Source organism: Pteropus medius, unplaced genomic scaffold (assembly GCF_902729225.1).
Source record: "Pteropus medius unplaced genomic scaffold, Ma_sr-lr_union100, whole genome shotgun sequence".
NCBI lineage: Eukaryota > Metazoa > Chordata > Mammalia > Chiroptera > Pteropodidae > Pteropus > Pteropus medius.
The window spans coordinates 6,916,385-6,940,178 of record NW_024351729.1 but is presented as its reverse complement, the minus strand read 5'-3'; the positions used below and the strand labels follow the sequence as shown (position 1 = coordinate 6,940,178).

At 39.1% G+C, this 23,794-nt stretch overlaps 1 protein-coding gene and 1 pseudogene across 4 annotated transcripts in view; one reads left to right on the top strand and one right to left on the bottom strand.

The window, feature by feature from the left end:
- Positions 1 to 23,794, top strand: part of ANKRD44 (ankyrin repeat domain 44) — a 277,127-nt gene that overhangs the window by 6,064 nt on the left and 247,269 nt on the right. The window lies entirely within an intron of this gene.
- LOC120587822 (uncharacterized) lies at positions 21,073 to 21,191 on the bottom strand (annotated as a pseudogene).

The following is a 23,794-nucleotide window of genomic DNA, read 5'->3' as shown; positions in this document are numbered from 1 at the left end:
CAAGCAAATAAGAAGTATGTAGTCCACCTTTGGGCTGTTTCGTGCTTTACTAAGACAATACTTGCTTGTATTTCTTGGTTTTCATGTGTCTATAATCCCCTCTCTCCCACTTTCATGAGTCATAAGCATCCCAGTGTAACTTTCTAAGAAATCTTTAATACCAAGAGACCATTTTGCCCCAAGGGAAACTCCAGAGCTCCTAGTAAAATTAGTAATATTTGTAGGAACACTGGAGACCTAACATGCAAAATTTAATCACAGTTGTAACTTTTATCTATACGTTTCAATGTTACGTTGCTTTTGTTTATTTAACATTAGATTGGAGATCAGAAGACCTGGATTCTACTCATGGTTGTTCTTCTAATAGTTGTATGGATTTGGGCAAGTCCTGGCCTTAGTTTCTTTGTCTGTAAAATGAGAATGGGTAGGTGGAGAATCCTCTAACTTATTTCAAGCTCTAACCTTCTAAAAGGGCACCCAAGATATCTGTGTCAGTCTCTTCTCAACTCTGGTTTCAAAAAAAAATCTGTCTTCCATGAACTTTTGATTTGCCACCCAGTGTAGTGGTGGCAGCTTTAGAATTGACCAGGTCTGAAAAACACATCTTGAGTTCTGCCTAAGAGTCAAGAGTATTTGCCCCACGAATGTCATCTTCTAGGATCTCCAGGAGCTAAGTTTTGGGGACACAGAACCCCTCTGCTTTTCTCAGTGTGGCCCTTTTAGAATCCTCTTGAGCCTCTTTCAGAGCAAGGGGAGCAAACCTCGTTTGTCTGTTGTGATCTGTGGTGAGCTGGGCCCATCTTAGCTTTCCTCCAAGATGCTGCTTTAGGAAATGGCCTGGGTTCTCCCCATAATCCTGTTTTATTGAACTCTACAGTAACTTCTGGGTGTAGGCAGTCTATTTCCCAACTGTTGGCCCCAGAGATTGGGTGCAATTGACACAGTGACCACAAACTTTCTCAAGGAGGGAATTCTTATACGCAGTCAACAGCCTCTATCTGGGTAGATAGGCTCAGACTGTGGAGGAAGCTTGTTTTGCTATGTAAAACTGGCAAGATGAAGAGAAAGAGGAAGTGAGCACAGGAGATGTGTCAAGAGAGAAAGCCAAGCAGAAATTCAGGTAGGCTGGGACAAATCAACCACTTATTACGGTTAAACAATGGCCTTTAAAAGAGGCGGTTGCCTGTATCCCAGAGGTGAGCAAGAAGGCTTATTGAGTTTGCAAAAGAAAATTTAGGATTCGCATTTCTTTAAAAAATTTCTTTAAAAATTTATTTTTAATATATATTATATGCTAGTCCTATAAAATGTTTTCAGCACCACTTCCCACTTCTTACACCCTGCCAGACCACCACTTGGATTGTTGCAGTGGCCTCCTGACTGGTCTTCTCCATCACTTAATGGCCCCAACACTCTACTTAGAGTGATGGATCTCTGATCATGTGGTTTCTTGATTCAAAACCCTCTAATCTCACACAGAGCAAAAATTAAAGTCACAGAGTAGCTCACCAGGTCCCTTCCACTTAGCCCCTCTGCTCACCTGTCCACCTCTGCCTCCTCCTATCTCTCCATGGCTCCTTGGCTTCAGCACACCGGCCACCTCACTATTCAGTGCACATGCCAGGTTCACTGTCTCAGGCCCCTTGCTGTTGCTGCTACCTGTGAAACTCTTCTCTAGATATCCACATGGCCCACTCTCACTTCTCTCAGATCTTTACTTGAATGTTACCTTCTCAGTGAGTCTTTTTCTGGCTCCTCTATTTAAAATGCCCACTCTGCATTTCCTGTTCCTCTTTCTTTTTCTCCATAGTACATATCCCTTATACCATATATTTTATCTTTTTTTTTTTTTAAATCAAAACTTATGTGTAGGAGAAATACAAATAACAGGGCAAAGATTTATTGTTGATATTAGGTTGGTTCGATCACCGCTATATTTTTAGTACTTAGAACAGTGTAAGGCATATAGTAAATGCTCAGTAAATATTTGTTAAGTTAATGAAATATGCATGTATGTGTGTATGTATATATTTGTCTATGTGTATATGTGTATATGTACATGTTCAAATGTTTTTACTCATGAGGTGCTCAAACAAAAAATTTTGGAAACACTTCTGTGAACAGAGCTTCCATTTGTACTCTGGGATATTTGACTTCTATCCAAACAAAATCAAGAGAAAATTTCCTGCCCCATCAAAAGCTAAAAGATCGCATATTGTCTTCTTTTTTGGTTATATTTCCCCTCTTTTAAAATTGGACTTTTGATGGTGGGGATGGGTTAGCACTGTAGTTAGTTCTGAGCAAGTTCCATTTCTTCACAGGGGAAGTATCAGAGTAACACTAGGGAAAGGGAGATGTTGATCCTAAATATGGGAAGAGACACCCCCATGGCAAGGTGGATCTCGCATGTATTCTAGCATTCAAGAGGTGTTTAATGAGCTCCATCTCATGGCAATAACTTTGCTGGAGTATTCTGTTCCCTCTCTTACCAAAAAGGATAAGAACAGGTAAGAACAGGTACAATGAAATAGAAATCAGACAGAATTGGAAATGAGGAGACAATACTCATGCTTTATGTGATTTAATCCTAACATTTCTGTAAGACAGTGGCTATTACTATTCCATTTTACAGATGAGGAAAATGAGATCTGAGAGATTATGTAATCTATTCAGGGTCGTATAACTCTGGGAATCACATCTGGGCAAATTTGACTCCAGGGTGCCCATTCTTAGCACTTTGCTTCTGGCCTCTTGAGATAGGTGGTGTATCACAAGAGACTTTTTCTGTCATGGAGCTTATGATCTTGTTAGAGATGATATTGAACGCCTTGTGTGTGGAAGGCCTTCATTGAATCTTTACTGAATATACATGGCATATGAAACAGTTCTCAAACTAGGTATAGTGTAGGTTTAGATAACATTTTGGGGCTCTGAATAGGATCTACAGGAGTCCAGAGATGGGCAGAGTTATTAAAGTCTTCAGGGAGTTGGAGGGAATCCAACTGATCCTTGAGGAAGGAAATGATTTAGGCAGCAGATGGGGGTGGACGGCATCCCAGGTGTGACATGCCATGTATCTGTCAGGTAACCTGAGGATTGTGAATTTACTGAAGCATACGGTTTGTGTTAGGAGACAGAAAAGGAAAGGAAAGAAATATTCAACGTGCAGACTTGGTAGGAGAGGTATTCCTATGTTAACAAATCTTTCTCACTTTAGTTCTTCTGCTAGGTACTACATGTCCTTTCCTGGATATATAATTTAATGAGTTTGTATCTGGACAAAATTAATTGTTTCCATTTCTTGCCTAGGCATGATCTTTTAAAAATTAATTTATATCTCACCTTGTTCTAAAAAGTATTGAAGCATAAACTAAGATACTACCTATTGATCCTTTTTGTCTCCATGATACTTCCTACTTGAATAGAATGTTGCATTCATTACTTTTCATGGCAACATTTTGTAGACAAACATATATCCCACTGAAAGGGGCTGGATGGTCTTCATGGTGCGGGACATTGATAAAGGAGTGTAGTAGGTCAGGAGAGGACCCGTTTTTAACCTTATAAAAGTTTTTTAAATAAGAAATTTAAAAATCCAGGCTATGGGGAACCTACAGGAAAAAGTGATCCGATTTCTTAAAAAAAAATCAATTGCAAGAAGAAAAAGATGGAGAGAAGATCTATCTACTAAATGAGAATTAACACGTAAGAACTAATTGCAGTGAGTAGGTTTGGATTCTAATTCAAACAAACTTAAAAAACACACTTCTGTGAGAAGACCTGGGTTTTCCACTTAATGACCCTCTTCTTACCTGAACAGGAAGTGGGCGTTGGTTGCTATACTCATGGACATCAGCGTTGCTTTAGGCATGCTGAAATATCTTCATTTATTCCTAAAAGTGTGAAAATCCTTTCATAACCTTCTCAGTGAGATTTAAGAGTAGACTATAACAGACTCATAGATTCAGAGAACAAGCTGGTGATTGCCAGAATGGAGGGTGGTTGGGAGGCTGGGTGAAAAAGATGAAGGGATTAAGAAGTACAAATTGGTAGTTACAAAACAGGGATGTGAAGTACAGCATAGGGAATATAGTTAATAATATTGTAATAACCATATATAGGGATAGGTGGATACTAGACTGATTGGGGGGATCACTTTCTAAATTATATAAATATCTAACTATTATGCTGTACACCCGAAACTAATATAAAATAGTATTGAATTTCAACTCTAGTTGAAAAATAAAAATGAAAATAAACAAAACAAAATCAAAAGTCAATAAAGTCATACTAAAAAAAAATTTTAAAAAGTGTAGACTATAACAACTGCAACTTGAGTAAATGATAGAAGCCAAGTGACTAGAGTTTTTGGTAGTTTGGAGCCTCAGTATATGTCTTGGAACCCTCGAGGTGAATATGACATATAGTTGCTAATGCTCCTTTTCTTAGCAGCCAAGAAGAAATAATCTCCTTTTGAGGAGCTCTGCTCTTTAGCAAGGAGTCTTATACCAAGGTTCCAGGGAACTCTATTACTGTGTTTATAACATTTTGAAATATTGTGGCATCTCACCGAACAATTTCCCAAAATACTACATGGGCATGACATAGTTAAGAGAATATTGAAGTTGATGTCTGGAGATCTGGGCTATAGTCACATATCTGCTCTAACTAGCTGTGTCAGTCTTCCTGTGACCCAACTTTTCTTGACTGTAAAATGGGTGTAATAATACTTGCTTTATGGGGAAGTTGTGACAATCAAGTGGGAAAAAGAAAAGTCTTCCTACAGCAATTGGCCCATGGTAGATACTCAAAAAATAGTCTTTGAATCTGTAGTTGGTTCCTCATTTGTCAGATTAAAAAGACTAGTTCTCTAGGAAGGGATCCTCAACCTCTAGGCTGTGGACTGGTACCAGTCCATGGCCTGTTAGAAACCAGCCACACAGCAGAAGGTAAGTGGCAGGCTAGAGAGCAAAGCTTCATCTATATGTGCAGCCGCTCCCCAGCACTAGCATCACCGCCTCAGCTCCACTTCAGATCATCAGGCATTAGATTCTCATAGGAGCACCAGTCTCTGATGCCAAAAAGGTTGAGGACCACTGCTTTAGGGTCAATTTCAGCTCTATGAGAATATGATTTTAATTCCTTTTTTGTTTTATATTTATGCCCATTTACCTGGCCTTATTCCTCTCTAACTTAGACAACATTAGTAGAAGGGATTTCTGTTTTATTTTTATGCGAAATCTCCATTCTTCGATTTCAATTTAGCATTTTGGTTCCTACAAATTTAAGAGATGCGTTTTTCTTTCATTTTGATTTTAAAAATCAGTTGACTCAGTTTATTTGAAGAATCTTATGTTTAGAGAGATCTAAGAGAATTAATGTTGCAGAAATTCTGAGGAGCTTGCAATCATTCTTGATTTAAGTTGTTAAAAAAAACTGACATTAGTTCTAGGAATGCCATGTCCTCTTGACAGAAGTATATAAAACCATGTCTTTTTGAAAAAGTGTATAAGAACAAAGTAGCTGATAGAGCAATCTTCATAAAAAAGTAACCATGGTGGCATTTCTAAAAAATGTTGGTGTAAAAGTTTAAATCTTGAATGGATATATAAATGAATATAGAAAATATTAAATTTCTCTGAAAAAAATGATGAAAAAAGTCAGATGAAGGATCCTTTGTAAAAAATCACTTTAATTTGGAGTCTCCTTTTTTCCCTTAAAACTATAGAATACTATTGAAAGAGGAGGTAAGTTAAACATCATTGGATAGGAATGTGTATTTTAATTCTAAAATGTATTTCAATTTGAGGTTATACCCAGTTAAGGTGTAGGGCAAAAGAAAAAGGGTCATGAGAAAATGAAGATGAGAATCAGACCTCCCACCCCCAATAATCAGAGTAGAACAAAGAAGAAAAATAGGAGGAGAGAAACATATTTAAGAAAAAAGGGAGAAGGAACTAGGAATGGGAGAGGGGTTGACCATGTTACTTTCTGAGGTAAGAGTTAGAGATGCTATTAAACTTTGAGCTGAATTGGTCACCCTCGCTAGACTCTGTTCTTTAAAATAATTTTTCATATTGATCACCCCTCTTCAGCCACACTGACACTTATTTCTTGGAGTTCCAGGATTGGAAGAACCAAAGTGGAGGTTGTTACTTAAGCTGCAAAGCTATGTACCTGGAAGGCTGGAAAGAATCAGGCTGATGGGTTATCTGGCCCATCCTTTGGGTCCTCGCTGCCGATGTAGAACCTTCAGAATCAGTGTAGTGACTGGCAGATAAACTATTTTAATACGGTGGGAAGGCAGGTTGTAGAGGCTCCTAGTAACTAATTTCCCAGTTACTAGTAACTAGTTTCTTAGACTAGTAACTAGTTTACTGTGACATCTTTGGTTTTAAGCACCCCCCTGCCTGTTGTGAGTTGTACAGAAATAAGGACATTTTTTCATCAATGCTTTAGCTTTTTCAATTAGCCTTTCCAGAGATCTAATTCTTACCTTCGTTTCGGCCATGAATTGACTGTGAGACCCTGGCCAGTCATTACACCTCTCTGGGTCTCAATTTCCTCTAAGAAATGAGGACGTTGGCTTAGATGAGCTTGCAGTTCATACGAATCTTCTATGGCTCTAACCTAGAGGATGGCAGACCGCTGTCCACAGGCCAAATCCAGCCTGCCACCTGATTTTATATGGCCTGTGAGCTAAGAATAGTTTTCACATTTTTGTTTTTTTGGTTTCTTTTTCTTGTAGTTTTTACATTTTAAATGGTTGAAAAAGATTGAAAGAATAATATTTTGAAACTCATGAAAATTATATGAAATTCAAATTCCAGTGTTCATAAATAAAATTGTATCAGAACACAGCTACCCTCATTTGTTTATGCAATGTCTGTGGTTGCTCTCAGGCCATGAGAGTGGAGTAGTTGCGACAGCCTATATGGCCCGCAGAGCTGAAAATATTTACTCTCCAGCCCTTTCTAAGTCTGCCAAGCCCCGCTCTAACCCAAGCACAGGCTTGGGACCGTACTCCTCCGAAACTGAGCACTACACCCTTATAGCCTTAGTATTACCTAAGCTGCACTTTGATCTAGATTTAATTAGATTAAGATGGGAATTTTTGCTTTTATTATTTTCTCCAGGAGAAAATAGAAGCTTAGTTAGCATTCATGTATGTTTTTAATTAAAAAATAGAAATAAAAAAAAAATCCTCTTTAAAACAATAGTTTGTTTGTATTCAGACTTTTTTCTCCCTGTAGGAATCATTACAGAGAAGAAAGCCATATGTTTATATTTTAATTCATTTGCCTTTTAAAGTGGATTTTTAAACTCCAGATGTGGACTCAGAAACAATTAAAATGTACTTTTGATGCTCTCAAAGAGCCAAGATGGGGGAGGAGGACTTTACCTCTTGTATTTGAGAGTGAAACAGAAATCTTAATATTTTCCACTTCCCATTGTGTGCTAAAAATACCATTTTTAGATTCTTTGAGTAGAGACTCTAGATTAATGTGGAGATAGAAATGGCATTAATTTTATGGAGATCCAATTTAAACAAATACATTTTAAATAGATATGCTTAATTATCACAAATGGAAATTATAAAGTTAAAAAAGTAAATATCAATAGGATCTACTTATCTAATGTTTCTCTTTATTCTAGAAAGTTTTTTTCTCTGAAGCTAAGTCTGGTAAATTGCTGTGTGAGTTGAGTTTGGGTGAGTGAGTGTGTGTGTGTGTGTGTGCGTGTGTGTGTGGTTTCCAGTGTTCACGTCATTGTAATTGTAGAGAATCAGCTTCTCACTCTTGCACTTCCAGAGTCATTGAGTTATTCTAAAACTCCTTCTAGGCCTTGAGTTTCTTTTGATCTTGGAAGAAGGTGGGTGCCTTGAACTGGTTAGTGAGCGGCAGAAGGGAGGTCAGTCAACGCAGGTCATCTTTCATCTTAAAGTTAGCTTCATTTTTCTCTTCTGATCTTCTAGAGAGAAAGAATTAAGACTGAAGATACTTGTTGATAAATAAGGTTTGTAAAGAAATTTATGTAATATATAATTTTAGAAAACATTGGCATTGACTCAGTACCTGAGGTCTCTGAAGATCTCCAACATTTTCTGAACAATATCGCAAATTATCTGGGGAGACAGGAGGCAAACACTAGAATACCTATTTTTCAGAGGGAACAATTGAGGCTAGTGGTGGTTGTTACTTGGCTTGCTGACTCTTAGTCGGGGTAGAGCTCTTGTTTTTTCTGGCTCAGTCTGAGATGTATTTCATTTGCCTGTCCTGTTCTTAAACAGCACTTGTAAAATCACGTGTCACTTCTACAGTTATATTTAGGATACAGCTTGAAACACTGTATAAACACCCTGTGATAGAATACTGAAGTCTGCCGCCTGGGTAATTATTATGTGGTTCTGGTATCATATTATCTGCACTATCCAGATTAGAATGCGTCACCCACTTCTAAGTTCGTCTAGAAGAGGGAGCCCGTTGTGCACAGGGCCAAAGGATATTGCCTCACGGTTCCCCTTTCAGTGAACTTTGTGATACATGTGCAGAATGCTGTGGGACTTCATTCTTGTTTGAAAACACTTGTAACTGCTAATAGTGCTGAAATACTAAGGCTTTCCCACACCCTCACACCCAAAATACCTCCTCAATGTGCTTTGTGTTCTTTTTTAGAATTTCATGAGAAGTATCTGGAATTGCCATCTGAAGGGAATGTTCGTCACAAAACTGCCTAATCTTTAGACATGTCTAAATGCAGATATATTTAATGAGCACTTTCATTTTCCTTCTTAAGTGTAAGGGGGCGAGTTTCTTCATTGAGCTTCTCTCTTCTGGTTTTAATCCATTTTTAGCCCCTTGATTAGTGTGTGGCTTGGGGAGGTTGGAGCTAAGCCATTTCTTTGCCCTTCACTTCAGGGGGAAAATGTTTGCACCCTCACTTTTTAGTATGCAGGACTCTGGTTAGCCTGATGGTGGGTTAGCAGTAACTGCTGAATGAATGACTTTAGTGCCAGTTTCTGCTGATGCGTTTTCTCCTTCCTTACCATCCTTCCCAGTTTCTTACTGTTTATCTTTTTTTTTCCTCCTGGAATCTTTGAAGACAGGAAGGACAGAACATAATTATTATTATTATTTTTATTATATAAATAGCCCTAGTAAAAGGATTGGTGGTGGAAAATATTGCCAGGTTTTTTGGTGGATTTTAAAAATACCTTGTTAAATATGTATAATCAAGAATTGTGTGACTGACAACTCGGTATGTCATGATGTGAACAGATCTGAAACAGCACTCCCACCCTCCACCCCGAGTCAAGAAAATAGTTCAGGAGGAAATATTTGGTTAACATTTTTTTGTGTTCACAAGATTTTAGACAGGCTTTAACTAGGACAGCTCTTTAAAGATTTGCACAGGAAATCACTATTAATGTGGGTTCTTAATTTAAACTATCTAACTTAGCCTCAAAGAACCCAAAGGAGGCAGAATATAATTCCATCACTGATCCTGGGTGGACAGAAGGGAGGGTCGAGCCTGGCCATCTCGTGATGCTCATGAGAGTTCTGCAACATTTTACCCCCAACTTCTACCTCCAGAAGATTTTTACAGCTCTGTATCCCTTTGTACACTTTTTAGGTTGACATAAAAAGTTTTCTATTATAAAATTAGAAAGATACAAAGGATGTAATTTCTGGCATAATATAAATATTGACTTTTAAAATGAAAAATTTATTTCACTGTTTAAAATGTACTGAATGGAATTTAAACACTATTGTGATTGAATGTGCCCCATTACCACTTAACAAGTAGGCGAGCAAGGTCTTTTTTAATAGTTGGAAATTTTACATTGTTTCTTTTTTTCCTTGAGCTCAGACTTTCATTCAATTTCCTCATGCAGAATTTTATCCAAATGTAACACATTAAAACAAACAAACAAACCCAATTATCCTATGATATTTTGTAGTAAAAATATGATCCTAAGGGGCTAGGACTTAAATAAATTTCTGGATTGAGTTTCTCATTATAATAATTATTAACAATAATTTATCAAAACATTAAGTTTGATAAATTATTAATAAAACATGCAAAGTAAAACAATCTTATTTCAAATGTGTTTCTTGATCTCTTGATGAGGCTTTCTTGTTTTAAGTTAGTTCATCTGTGTATGGTGAAAATAAATTCTTGCTGAGATGATACAGGGAGTTAACTAAAGGAAGTTCTCCTGACCCGCGCGGTATTTTGAATCTGCCCTTTCTTTGGTACCAGGATGTTTTCCCACCTTGGGGGCAATTCTGTTGGTCAGAATCAGAATGGGTGAGAGGTAAGTCTACCTTTTGTCAAGTGAGAGAAGGAAGATTACGAAGAGGGAAATAATGAACAAAGCAGCAGGGTGACAACCACAGGCAGATGCTCTTTGGGAATGTGTACTGTGGAGGCAGAGGATCTGGGACGAAATTTCCATAAAACAATCCATGGCTGCAGACCTCTTGCAAACTCTTCATGTGTTCTAGGGGTACAGGGCCCCCAGCATGGAGCCCAGTGCTCTAGGGAGGCAACCCAAAAGAGCTGATGTCATCATGGGGGGCAGCCTGCACTTCTGTGTGTCCTGGGGTACAATCAGTTGGCCAAGTACAGGTCACTGGATCACCTTAAGTTTGAATGACATACACATTAGTCAACTCTCCTAGGCAATACAGATCACCTTTGAAAGCCTGTGCTTGCAGTTTTGAAAAAGCAAACAAATAGGTGTTAAAATTTTAACTTTTGAAGGTGAGGTAGAGGGAATTTTAGTAAGTCGTTATGTCTCTTCTCACTTAAAAATATTTTAAATTAACCCAAATAACATTACTTTCATGGTGTCTATGTTTCTATAGGACAATTCTAGTAAGAAGATACTCGATGAAAAGTTGGTTTTGTGTGTGTGTTTTGACAACTTATCTCTTCAACATTGGAAACCTTGTTGGATGCCCGCAAAGATGTCCTCTCAGATACGTTGAATCAGGTCTCCATGCGTCCCTCCTTATATTCCACTCTGTGCAACCAACTGAATAATAGCAGGATGTAATTGTGTTTCTCATTACATTTTAAAATTTAATTAGAATTTGATATATTTGAAAGCTAATTTCTTTCATCTAATTACCCAGATTTTGCTTTTATAATGTGATTTTTGGCAAACCAGTTGAGGGAATATAACTGATGGCTACTTTGTTTTGTTTGTCAACTCCTGAGTCAGCTAACAAGTCCCCAGATTTCCTAAATTGAAAATAGATATTATATCTGCATACTTTACAAAAAAATGAGGCGAAATATTTGGATATAAAATTCAAAATGACGTACACTTGTGGGCGTATGTTGAATGGATTGGTCTGGCTTTTCTGTGCAGAATCTCAACAGAGTCAAAAATGGTTCTTCAAAGAGAATGCTGGTATCTGATGACTAGTGTTGCTGGTTCCTTTCTCGCTCATCTCTAGACCAAACAGAAACATGCATCCCCTCTGCCAAGTATGCCGTGATGTCACAAGCAGGCCCTACAGCACAGCGGCTTTTTCCTACACGTTTCCTTTTCTGGCTGCAGGATATTTAACCTCTTCCTCAAATCTTTTACCCATTTTTTTTGTTCAGTTGGAGAACTAAGACATCTACTACTATAAATTCTGTTTTTAAAAAATAGATTTTATTTTTTTAGAGCAGTTTTAAGTTCATAGCAAAATTGAGCAGAAAATGTAGAGTTCCCTTATTCTCCCTGCCCTTCCCACAATCTCCCACTATTGACATCTGGAGCCTGAGTGGTACATTTGTTACAATTCATGAGTCTACAGGGACACATCCAAAGTCCATAGTTTACATGAGAGTTCACTCTTGATGTTGTACAGTCCATGGGTTTTAACAAATATTTAATGACATGTATCCACCATGATAGTATCATACAAAATAGTTTCACTCCCCTAAAAGTCATCTGTGCTCCCCCTGTTCATCCCTCCTTGCCCCCAACCACTGATCTTTTTGTTGTCTCCATAGTTTTGGCTTTTCCGGAATGTCATCTAGTTGGATAGATTCTTTTTAAAAGATATAATAGGTTGAAGGATTTTGGAACTTTAAGGGATCTTAGAGATTTTTCCATTCTGTGGCTTTTTATGCTTACCAAAGTTTTATATATATTTTTTCAATAGTTTGAATAAAAACCAACTTGTTCAGCTTCACAAACAAACGAGTACTTTGCATTGGTTTAAATCAAGTTAAATATTTCTGGGCGAAGTAAAGAGAAGCACTAAAAAAAGTCAAGGTGGAGGAAGGAGAAAGAAATTCTTTCTGTCCTTAGGAATTCCTTGAAGAATTCTTAAGCCGATGTTGGTTGTCATTTTGATAGCATTTAGGGACATCTTTGGATTAAATAAAAGAGATTGCTTTCAGATTGAGAGAACTAATATTAAATAGAAATATGCTAAATTTTATTGCAAGGTGGAACTGGAATCTATTGAGGTAAAAGACAATGGGAAAAGATAATGTGATTTACTAGTGCTATGGAGAAATCTTGTAGAGCAGCAAATGAGTCTGTCAGTTAACAGCTGCAATGGCCAAAAGGAAGTGTTCTTTTCCTTGTGCCAAATTGGTTAGCTGGCTCCTTTACTTTATTAATTGGGGTGGAACCACTATCAGACTCACCCAGAGTTAGCCCTGAGGCTCAGGCATTTTGCGTGGGAGACAAAATGGCTGAATTACCTCCATGATAAAATTGGCAGCCTTGATATTTGTCAGAGGGTTCCCAGAGATGACCACACTGGAATCTCTTCCTTCCCCCTCCCCCTGCCCCAATATTATACTCTACCATTTTATTGATTTCTTTAAGTTCTGTATAGGTTCTATGCCAGCCACACATGGGGTTTTGTGTTTCCTGCCCCCGTAATCTATTTAACCAGGGTTTATTTTGCAGAAATTTATGATGGGGGCATGCCCTCCTACTGACAAACAGGCCAAGTCTTTAGGTCTGTGACACTAGGCTGTTAATAGCTTAAGAGGCTCTTGGTTATGGAAATAAGTCATAAAGCCACAGAAGGATTTAGCTTCTTGAGAAAGTAAAAATCTACTTAGCATGTTTATGAGAAAGGAGTGAGAGTCATTACCCCATTAGAGCATTAAAGCTCCAACATCCAGCTAGAATATCTCCCATAGCTTGGCAAGTTGTTTTAACCCATGGCTTCCCACATTTCGAACCCATTTCTTTCCAGTTGCTTTATCATAGGCAGGCTGCTGTTTATGCATCACAACTCAGAAGAGGGACAGGTAGGAGCTCGATGCCACAGGTAGCACCTGATGGCATCAGGCATGCTCCATTGACTAACTCTTGGCTGCCATGGTCCCAGCCACATTCTTGCAGCAGGAGGGTTTATGGAACTCATTGATAGACATTTTGTCATGTGACTCACCAGGGGCCAGAGGCCTCATGTAACCCAAACTCCCCAACTTTTCCTCACCTTCTGCAGAGTGGGTTGTAAGTGGGATTCAACTAGAGACTAGAAGGTGGTGCTCAATCTTGCTCAGAGGTAAAGCTGCTGGGTGAGCTTCAAGGTGCACATTTCTTGGAGTGCCACGCAATTGGAATATCACTACTTCTGTCATATGAAAAAGGTCCTCTTAACTAGGTAAGTAGTGCAGGTATTCATACCTTAAAATTTAACCATTTAAAATTGTTTAAAGAATCATCTTTCTAGAATTTAGTTTAAGCACACATGTAGTTTTTGACTATGTATTGCCTTAATTTCTTGTTAGATCATGTGGTGGTAGGTGCTAAGGTTTTAGAGAAATTAATGGGAAGTTTACAAAAGAATAAATGCTATATAATAGCATCTCTCTCTCTCTCTCTCACACACACACCCACACACACACATACACATGACTTGAGAAGAGGACTCACTTTATTGTTTAGATTTTCATGGTGAGGCAACTTGAACCTGGTCATAGAACATGGATGTCCTGAGGGATGGTAGTTGGAAACCTCTAGACCAAAGTGAAGGGAAAACTCAGAGAAATCCTGGTAGCCTGCCGGCAGCCCCGAGGGACCTTCATTCGTTCTCCTTGTGCAGTTCTTTGATGTTGTTGGCGAATGAATTTCACTAAAGTGAGTTCCATCTCCTAGTGTTACTAGGTATAGATGTCTGTCATCTTTGGAGGTATTTTGGGAGATGATTTATACCAAATGAACATTTATATTCTTGTTCATATGAAGCCTGACACTTTTTTTTCCCAGAAAAATTGACATTTCAATATTGTAAATTCTATTAAAGGATTTTAGTTTTAATTTCTCTGTACCTCTCAGTCTAGCAAAGAGACAATGTCCTGGACCTTTTTGGGAAATAGCTGTCTAACTCAATTTTTTTTTTCTTTTAGTGAAATGGGAGTTACTTTGCTTAATTAAAACTGGAAAACCATTGTCAGCCCTTGTATAAGGCATCAACCTCTAGGTAATTCATATCAAATTTCTTTTGATGCTGGTAATTTCCAAAATCAGCAATAGGAGATAAAGTACCTGTTTTGATGAATCTAGCAGCAGATGTGTTTATAAGAGGAAATGATATTGCTAACTTGCAAACTGTATTTTGTGGGATAATGTAATGGAGTGTAGTTTACTAGTATTTCCTCTATTAAAGGAATGCAGTCAATTTTTTTTCCTTGGAATTTCAAATGTATATATTACTCTAAAAGCTTCATGGAAATTTGGAACTGCTATTTACTTGCTTATAACTTTCTCTCATTTTCTTCCTAGCAGTGGAAGGGAAGTTTAAACCTTATTTAAATCCACAGTAAACTTTATATATTATGAGACTTGTTGGTATTCTAAATCAGTGTTCTGTCTAAAACCATGTAAAGTGATTCTGATAAAAATATGCGAATTACAATGTCTACTGTTTTTCAATGGAATTTTCTACTTGGAGGGATTAGAGAAAGAAGACAGAAGAGGGTTGGTGAGGGGCAGTTGCTGATGGTATGTGTGTGTCTTGAATGCTAAACTTAGCAGTTTATAGTAATAGGCTTGTGGGGTGTGTGGCAGTGTATGTTTAAGAGTTTGAGGATGAGTCTGGCATTTAGATATAGGTAGTTTAGTTTAAAGAGTTCCAGCTGGCGTTGTTGAAGTGGTTTTGATGTGGCATGATGAGGCACTGGGAGCATATGGCAGATCTGAAGGCCAGCCTGGGATGTTGACAGGTAAAACACAGAGGAGGTATGATGTTTGGAATTTTAGAAGGTTGGGAGGAAAGGGATTGTGCCTGGCTTTTTACCTTTTTGACTTTTATGGAGGATGAAAATGAAATATTTGTAAGGGAATTAGCAATAATTGAAATAGATGGTGGTTAAAATCATAGAAATGGAGGATTCTCCAAGTGAGAGGAGAAGCCAGATGGATAATTAGTGAAAGGACCACCTACTTTTGTAGTTAGAGAAGTCATGAAATACACGATAGGATTCTGCTTTTATGAATGAAAAATATGGCAGCCTCCAGATTATTAATTTGCAAGTTAACTAATGGTATTCTATATTTGTTCAGAAACTTTTATAATTCTTTTTGAAAAGTCCCTTGTAGCTTTTTTTTTAAGAGAAGGAAATATCATAAGAATACTTTTATAGAAGTGTGTTTTTGTGTAAGTTTCTAAGCTTCCCCTTAAATTATTTCCTACCTGCAGAGATTAGTTTCTCTTGCTAGAACATGGAGACTGGTTAGAGAAATTGATGACCTTTGTCTCAGAACTCGGTTGCCCTTCTTTGAGACAAACAAAATAGAATATGGTTCATTTTTCTACCAATAAATATTTATTGAGTTCTGTAAAATTTCATGCCAGTCTCTGGGCATGAGCCCCTGGATATACCTTTCAATACCTATTCTACTGAAATTTTAGTATTAATCTTTATGTTTCCAGATAAAGCAATTCAAGTAGAAAATCAATACTGAAACAATTGCTAGCATGATGTGTCTTTAAAAGTATAGTAAATATTCATTTCCTACAAAATAATTGTATTCTTAATTAGAAACCCAACTGTTGAAACTGCAACAAAGTTAGGTACTCAGATGATAATAATTATGAAATAAATGCATATTTTAATAATTTATGGCAATGGTTTCTTAAAAATTTTAAAGTAGCAATTGTTACTAAAGTGGATTTTTGAAATTACATTTTTATCTTCAACCATTTTTATAGCAATAAAGGGGGAAGATAATGCTTGGGCACTATATCAGGCTTGAGTAGGTGGAGTAAGGCCTGATAAGAGAGGGTTTGGATTTTGGTATGGAGGGATTTCCAGTATTGATTGCGCTGTTTCAAAGAGTAGCTCAGTGATATCAGTACCTATTCTAGTAACTCGACACCAGATGTGGAAGTGTTTTACAGAAGGAAGAAGTGTAAATTACCTTTGTTCCCACTTTTGCAGCATCTATCTATGGACAGTACACTGTCCATAGTGAACTCTAGTTCACTGAAAGGAAGAGGATTTTATTCTTGAGAATATTTTTATGAGTCTAGAGAGACAATATTGTGAATAGGACCAGGCTTAAGAATTTAATGTAAGCAATATTCCAGGAGTCAAAGACTTTTTTTCGATAAAGTAAAATAAAATCTAAGCTGGAGAGGTTTAAGGAGTAATGGAAAAAAGGGCTAAATACTTTGGGAATTGATTGGTAACATGTTACTCTTAATTGGTAAGTTAATCTGTTAATTAGTGATTGATTAACATGGGTGATTGTGTTTATCAACTAATGATACCCATTGGCAGCTTTTACTTTTTCAGCCATCAAGTCAATAGCACAATTTCTAGTCTACCAAAATTTCATCACCAACACCTACCAAGACCGTGAATATTGTACAGCAGCTGCTCAAGGCTTGCACACTCCACCCTGACAATCCTTAAACCGTTGAGTCAGCTTGAAGTCTCTCCATTTCTTAAGTTTGTGGTTCAGGCACAGGTAACTGAAAACAGATGTGCAGAGTAAAAACTGCTAGTTTTCTTGTTGAGCTTTTGGTGATTTGGGGGTGGGGAGCAAAATCTGCCTTTTACAAACCCTTTGTGCTTTTATTACAAACACAGTTTTCCGATCTCAGCAATATTTGCCCACGTTCTATCCAGATGCTTTCTTTTCTGTTCCTTAGAGGGATTGCCGACCTAGGTGGAGAGGAGCTGTTGCTCCCTTTTTTTTTACGTTAAACTCTTTCTCCCGTTGCCTGTTTCCTGTCTGTAGACTACACGTGGCCCTGTGGGATGCAGGGTGATTTTCTGACCTAGCAATTGCCTCTTATGATTCTTCTGTTAAACACTCATTAAGCTATTCGACAGCCCTAGGGACAGAGTGAATTGGCAGTCCTGTTAAATGCTCGGGCTGAAAGAGAGGACAATGATTGGACAGCAAGGAAGAGACATAAGATGGCTTAAAGACAGATGTAGCTTGTAAACAATAAGTCAAGGGAGGACCACATTCTTAGTGTGACGATTACTGAAGAATGATGCCATCAAACCTTTCGTGAGCATCCACTGTATGGGGGAAACAGGTGAGAAACTGGAGAAACCAGTATGAGACACTGAATCCAAGAACTTCACGGTCCAACTGGGGTAGAGTGAGGGATATGGAGAGAAAGAAGCCACAATGCAGGGTGGTCCATGTACAGTGCCAGAGATCACTGTCATGGCAGTCCTGCAGAGAGAGAGCATCCAGGGCGGGAAGTTTCCTGGACAGCGCGTCTTTGTCGAGGACATGTGTTTTAAACTGGGTTTTAAATGCCTCATGTAGGAGTTTGACTAACTAGGAAGAAGGAAGGAGGCATTTGGGGGAGGGGTCAGCTAAGCAAGAGGGAGAACGCAAGCTCTGCACAGGGTTTCCAGGGGCAATGCGAGCGGCTTGCACAGGCAGCTGTGGGAGATGATTGGAAAGAATGGGCAGCACCCATTTGCGGAGGCCCCTGAAAAACCACTAAGGAGTTTGGGTTTCATAGGGAGCTAAGGGAGACTTTTCATCAGGGGTTAAGACATGTGGGAAGTAATGTTTTAGGAGAAATAATCTAACTATGATGTGGAGACCTAATGTCTTATTTACTGACTGGACTGTGTGATACTGTTTTGCAAGCCATCTTCTGTTAGAAATGCAGTTTTATGGTTCACAGGCGGATCCCCCGGCATTGCGTTAGGAACCAACCCTCAGTCTTGTTAGGAGAGGGAAATGTTTGATCTTCAGCTTCTCTTAAATCTGTGAGGGCAGTGTTTTATCAGGCTTTGAAATGTGGGCTGAATGATGGATATGCGATCAGCTCTTAAATACAGCACTGCCAGGCTCAGCCCTGCAATCATGTGGTTATGAAATATTATCCAGCCTGAAATCATAAGAAAAAAAACCTTTTTAGTCTGGCCTACTCACAACACATGATATGAGAGCCTAACCTTTGAAGGGACTGGAAAAATCGGAGAACTGCTGACTACATGAAATGTAAATGAGAATTCCATGTGGAGGGATTCTTCTGAGTTTTTGGTATTTTCTTCTCTTGAGTGTTTACTCCGGACCACAGCACCTATTTCTGCATCACATGTTTCCAAGGCCAAACAAAGGTCTCTGCCTTGAAGATTTGAGGCACTTGCTTGCTGTTGACTCACACGTAATTCCCGAAGGAAGGGAAAAAGATAGAGGGGAAGAGAGAAAGGGCAGAGCTGGGCCACAAAACAGTGCTTTGACTGATTGGAAATCTTCCAGAAGTATCTGGTCTCCTGGCAACCCACCTGGAAGTCGAGGAGTGTGGAATGGGGCTTAATACATTAGTATTAGTCTTGTTCCTGCTTAGCAGAAGAAATTCTCATTACCCACAGTAACACATGAAATAATTCATCCTGCCTTACCTGTATCTTCTCTGCCAGGTCAGCATAAGGCTGGTCAAAAAGAAACCTGAAGTTTGATTTTGACTTGTTACCAATGGGTGCTGAATGTGGATGGGCAGAACAAGATTCCATTCATTGCAGAAGCCTGGTCCTCTTCAAACTATGGACCCCAGGTTATCAGTCACAGTGAGAACATAGGTTGACAGAGGGAAGGAGCAATGTAGAACCTGTGGATTTTCCTTAGGGTTCTGCACTCAGCTGTCTCTGACCTGGGTCCTCTTGTCCCTTGTGACAGATACAGTATTCTGACTTCTCCTTTGATTAGCCAATCTCATTTCACATCCGTGAAAAGTGCAGGCCTCCTGTTTTCCTTGTCATTTTGTTCCCATTCTCCACAGACGTGTGGCAGCCATTACATGATTGCTTTTAGTTATAGACTCTTTATCCTTAAATGATATATGGCAAGTTATTAGTTAAAGAATACATGGAAACGTCCCTGTGTTATTAGGGGGATCCTTCATTGCTTGCTGAGATTGCCCCACTTCCTGTCCACCCTCTCAGTTGCTCCTTCATCTCCCCCCACGACCCTGCCTTTTCAAATGGCTCTTGAGACATTCCGAGCAAATGATTCTCAAAGCATGGTCCTCAGGTCAGCAGAATCAGCACACCCTGCGAACCGTTTGAAATGTAAATTTGAGGGCCGCACCCAGGTTCTACTGAGTTGGAAACTCTGCAGGTGGTCCCAGCCATCTGTTTTAACAAGCCCCCCAGGTAATTCTGATGCATGCTAGATTCTGAGTGAGTTTGAGATCCACTTGTCACACAACAGATGGCTTATGAAGAGACTTGATCTTTCCCTTTATAGTTATAAAAAAAAAGATTTTGTATCTACCTGGATGCACATCCAGGACTCAGAATAAAAACAGAATCTGATGCCTTTCATCTTCATTTCTATTCACTGTTGACAATTTCTGTATTAAAATGGGGAAATTTAGCACTTTGCAATTTAACAGCTAGTTAAACACCACTTAACCCCTTAGACCTAGCCAATTGCTTTTCCTCCAAAGCCTGGTTCCATCCCCACCTTCCCCACCACTACCCTCCTGATTGCTGCAGTCACTCACTATTAGGCTAATTTGCTGCTCTGGGAGACCCTGTTAAGATGACTCTCTGATTAGGTAGGAATTGATTAAGCAGAAGCTGCTCTATGCTATTGCTAGATCAGTAAAAGCAACGAGAGAGCTCCTCATTCCAAGCCGCCTCCATTTTGCTGTTGCTTCAGTTAAGTTACTTTTCTATAATTCGTGGCTCATTAGCCCTGTGACTTCTGAACGTGTGTTTTCATCCTAGTCATTCCAGCCATATGTGAATGCTACTATGCTCAGAATCCCTCATAATGTTGGTTTCCTGTTGTTGTCCCGAATGTTGATGACAAGGCGAATAGCAAGATAGAAATGCAGCTTTGGATAGGAATCATACTTCTTGAACTCCCCTGGGCCCTCTCCTATACCCACCCTTACATGCAGGTCTCAAGTGTTAACTGGATTGTTCAGCCTGTTCCTGAGGCTGCAGGACCTGAGTTTGAAGTTGTAAATGACTTCTCTAGGCCTCAGTATCTTTTTCTGAAAGACCTAGGAAGATGGTATTTCCCCCAGAGGGTAGCCGTGACTTCTAAGGGAGATAATGTAAAGTTTTCTGTAGTAATTCTCTCTACAGATGAGGCTCCTGTTCCCACGTTTTTCAGATCCCCACTCCAGGCATCCTCTTCAAGATACCTCCCCCAGGCCAGCTTCTCCCTCTCTTAAATTCCCATAGCACTTTGTTGGTGTTGCTTTCATTTGACAATTATGTGTCTGACATTATAGTTACTATTTTCCTTTCCCCTTTTAGACTGTGAGCACCTCCAGGCTAGGTGATGGCTTGATGCAACCCCTCCCCCCTTCTCCATAGCTGTGGCCACGAAGCCCGGATGAGCATCAGAATCTCCTAGGAGCTTTGAAAAAAAATACAGATTCCTTGGTTCTAGCCCCCAGAGAACATTCTGGTGAATCTGGATTGGAATCTAGGAACCTAGATTTTTCATGAATGTCACAGATGTTTCTGCTGCAGGTGGGCCTTAGATCCCAGTTTTATTTTTTATTTTTATTTATTATTATTTTTTTTTAGGTGAGGCAACCCTTGGTTGACCTCACAGATTGCAAGGACCTTGTCAGCTTACAATCTCTTTTTTCACGCCAACAGCACCTGGTCTTCCTAGGTGGTCTCCCATCCAAGTACTAACCAGGCCCGACCCTGCTTAGCTTCCGAGATCAGATGGGATCAGGCTTGTTCAAGGTAGCATGGCTATAGACAGATCCTAGTTTTAGAATCAATTCTATCAAACCCAGCATTCCCTTTTATATATTTTGTAACAGCCCCTTCCCGAAATTAAACTCAGACAATAGACCTCACTTACACACAATATTAACCCCCCCAAAATAAAACTCTATGTGTAATGTAAAGGAGAAACAACATGAAGATAATTTATAATAAAACAGCTTATATTTTAATATGTGCACAGCTACATTAGAAGACATAATGAATAAGTCAGATATTTGCTCTTAATAAGTTTGGATTAAGAAGTATTCAACAGAATATTATCAATAATCATATATAAAACCTTATAAATGAGAGATAAATAAGTCTTTTTATGTATATCACTACGAATGAGACAATTATAAATGTAGACCAATAAAGGTATATTATAGAAGTGACTCGTTAATCATGAATGACATTCCTGAAACTGTCTCGATTTTTGGAGATGATAAAAAACCCGTAGAGAAGTTCCCAATAAGGTACACCTTTCTCTCGATTCATAGGGTAATCAAATTTCTATGAAATTCAGGGTACTTAAAACAACAAAATAATTTGTAAAATTCAGAGTTAAGATCTAGGCTCAGATTATCTTAGAAACTTTTTTTTTCTCTTTTATGAAAGTTGTGTGGGACATGGAACAATTCATTATCAAGAGGGACCTTCTGGAGTGTTGTAGGGGTCTAGCATTCCTGCACCCCTCTCCCCAAATGTCAGCAGAGCCCCGTAATCATTGTAACAATCAATAGCTCCTTACCCAGTTCCAAAGCCTCTAGGGGTAGAGCCACCCCACTGAGAACCCCTGAGATAGAAATATATCAGCACTAAACTATAATCAGGGCAAAGCTCTTGTGGGCCCTCCCCTCCCCGCCGCAGGTTGCCCCCCAGGACAACCTCAACACCTCTTGTACCTCAAGGTGAGGGACCCACACCCAGGAAGGGAAGGAAGCAGGACCAGAGGAAGAGGTTGAAAAGGCCTCAGCCAAACTGGTATGAAGCCCTGGAGTGAGTATTTGCATTCAGGGTGTCCTAATTTGCACTAGAATTGCTGGTCCTCAGTCACCAGATATAGATTGTCACAGGAACTGCAAGAACGGTGTGATCTCAGGGAGGCTGCTTTCTGCAGCTGAAGCAGACCCTGAGGGAGCTGGTGGCTGGAGGCCATGTGCACTCCTTGAAGGGGGATCTGGGCGGCTCACCTCTGGTCTACCACACGCTTTCCTATATATCCTGACTTGTGCGTCACAGTGACCCTAGGTGATAAGTACAATTATCATTCTCATTTCATAGATGTAGAAACTGAGGCTTAGAGCATTCTCACTAACTTCCCTGGTTTAAGTACATAACGCAGCAAGGGCTGGATTCCAGGCCTTCCAAATGCCAGGTCCCCTCAGTGATGTCCACATGGGCTTGGTGATGTTCATTCATTCATTCATTTGTTCATTCACTCATTTTTTCCAACTCATTCATTCCCACTCATTTGCTTGGTGAGAAGTGCTGCAATGGGACAGCTGAGCTGCTAAAGCTCGTCTCGTTCGTACCATTTCTTTTCTGGTTGATTGAGTAGCTTACAGGTAGTTTAGCAGGTATTTAGAAATATGAGTCCTTTTAAATTCCCAGCTTTTATTACTTAATCAGATTAAGGAATTAATTTTGAAAATCCTTGACATGGTTGAAAGCTGCTTGTTTTGTGATAAGGTTTTTCTTCTAGGTTGTTTCTGGCACAGACAAAGATATTTGATTTCGGGCCTCCTGAGAAGAGCACTTTGGGCCTTCAAGATGTCACTTCCCAGGCTACAGCCAACTGGAGTTGGTGCGTGAACCGACAGGCTGGCAGCTGCCTCGGGAATCTGACATGCACACCAGGAAGCACATGCCTGCCAGGCGCACTGACCTGGTTCCTGGGCCCTGAGCCCTCTTCCTCTCTCTCTGCTGGTTGGCTTCAGTTTGGCCTCTTAGTGGCTCATTGAAAAGGCTTTCAAATCATTTCCAGGTCCCTCAGGGGAAACTACTGTATTTAATCAAAGGCAAGGCATTTCAGCTACTGTGTGTTGGAATAATTTTGGCTTTTTAACAAATCAAATAAGAAGTGACTACTAGGCTATGAAGTTGGCCATGGGCAAGTTCAGTGAACCCGTGGAACTGTGAACCTTATTAACTCTGACAGACAAAATAAACGCAAGAGAAGCATAGTTCTTAGTATGATAGTTTAATATTTTGGAGGCCAGAATGCTTTTAAAATAGTTTAATTTTTAAAAATGGCAAAATATATGTTCGCCGTTGCAAGAACGTCTCCTCTCCCCTCCAATGCTGTCATACCCTTAAGGTCGTCCATATTAGGAGTTGCTGTTTTTCCTTGCCTGTCTTTCCTGTGCTTATTCAAACATGTATACATATATTCACGCACATGTTTTTTTATTTCATTTCCATAAAAATATGATTCTAAGTATTTTACAAATTGCTTTATCCACAAAACAATATATTATGGATATTTTCCCCACAGGTCAGTATATAGCTTCATAATACTTCATAGTGTGGATATATCATGATTTATTCAGCCATTTTTCCTTTTGATAGACATTCAGCTCATTTCCAGTTTTTG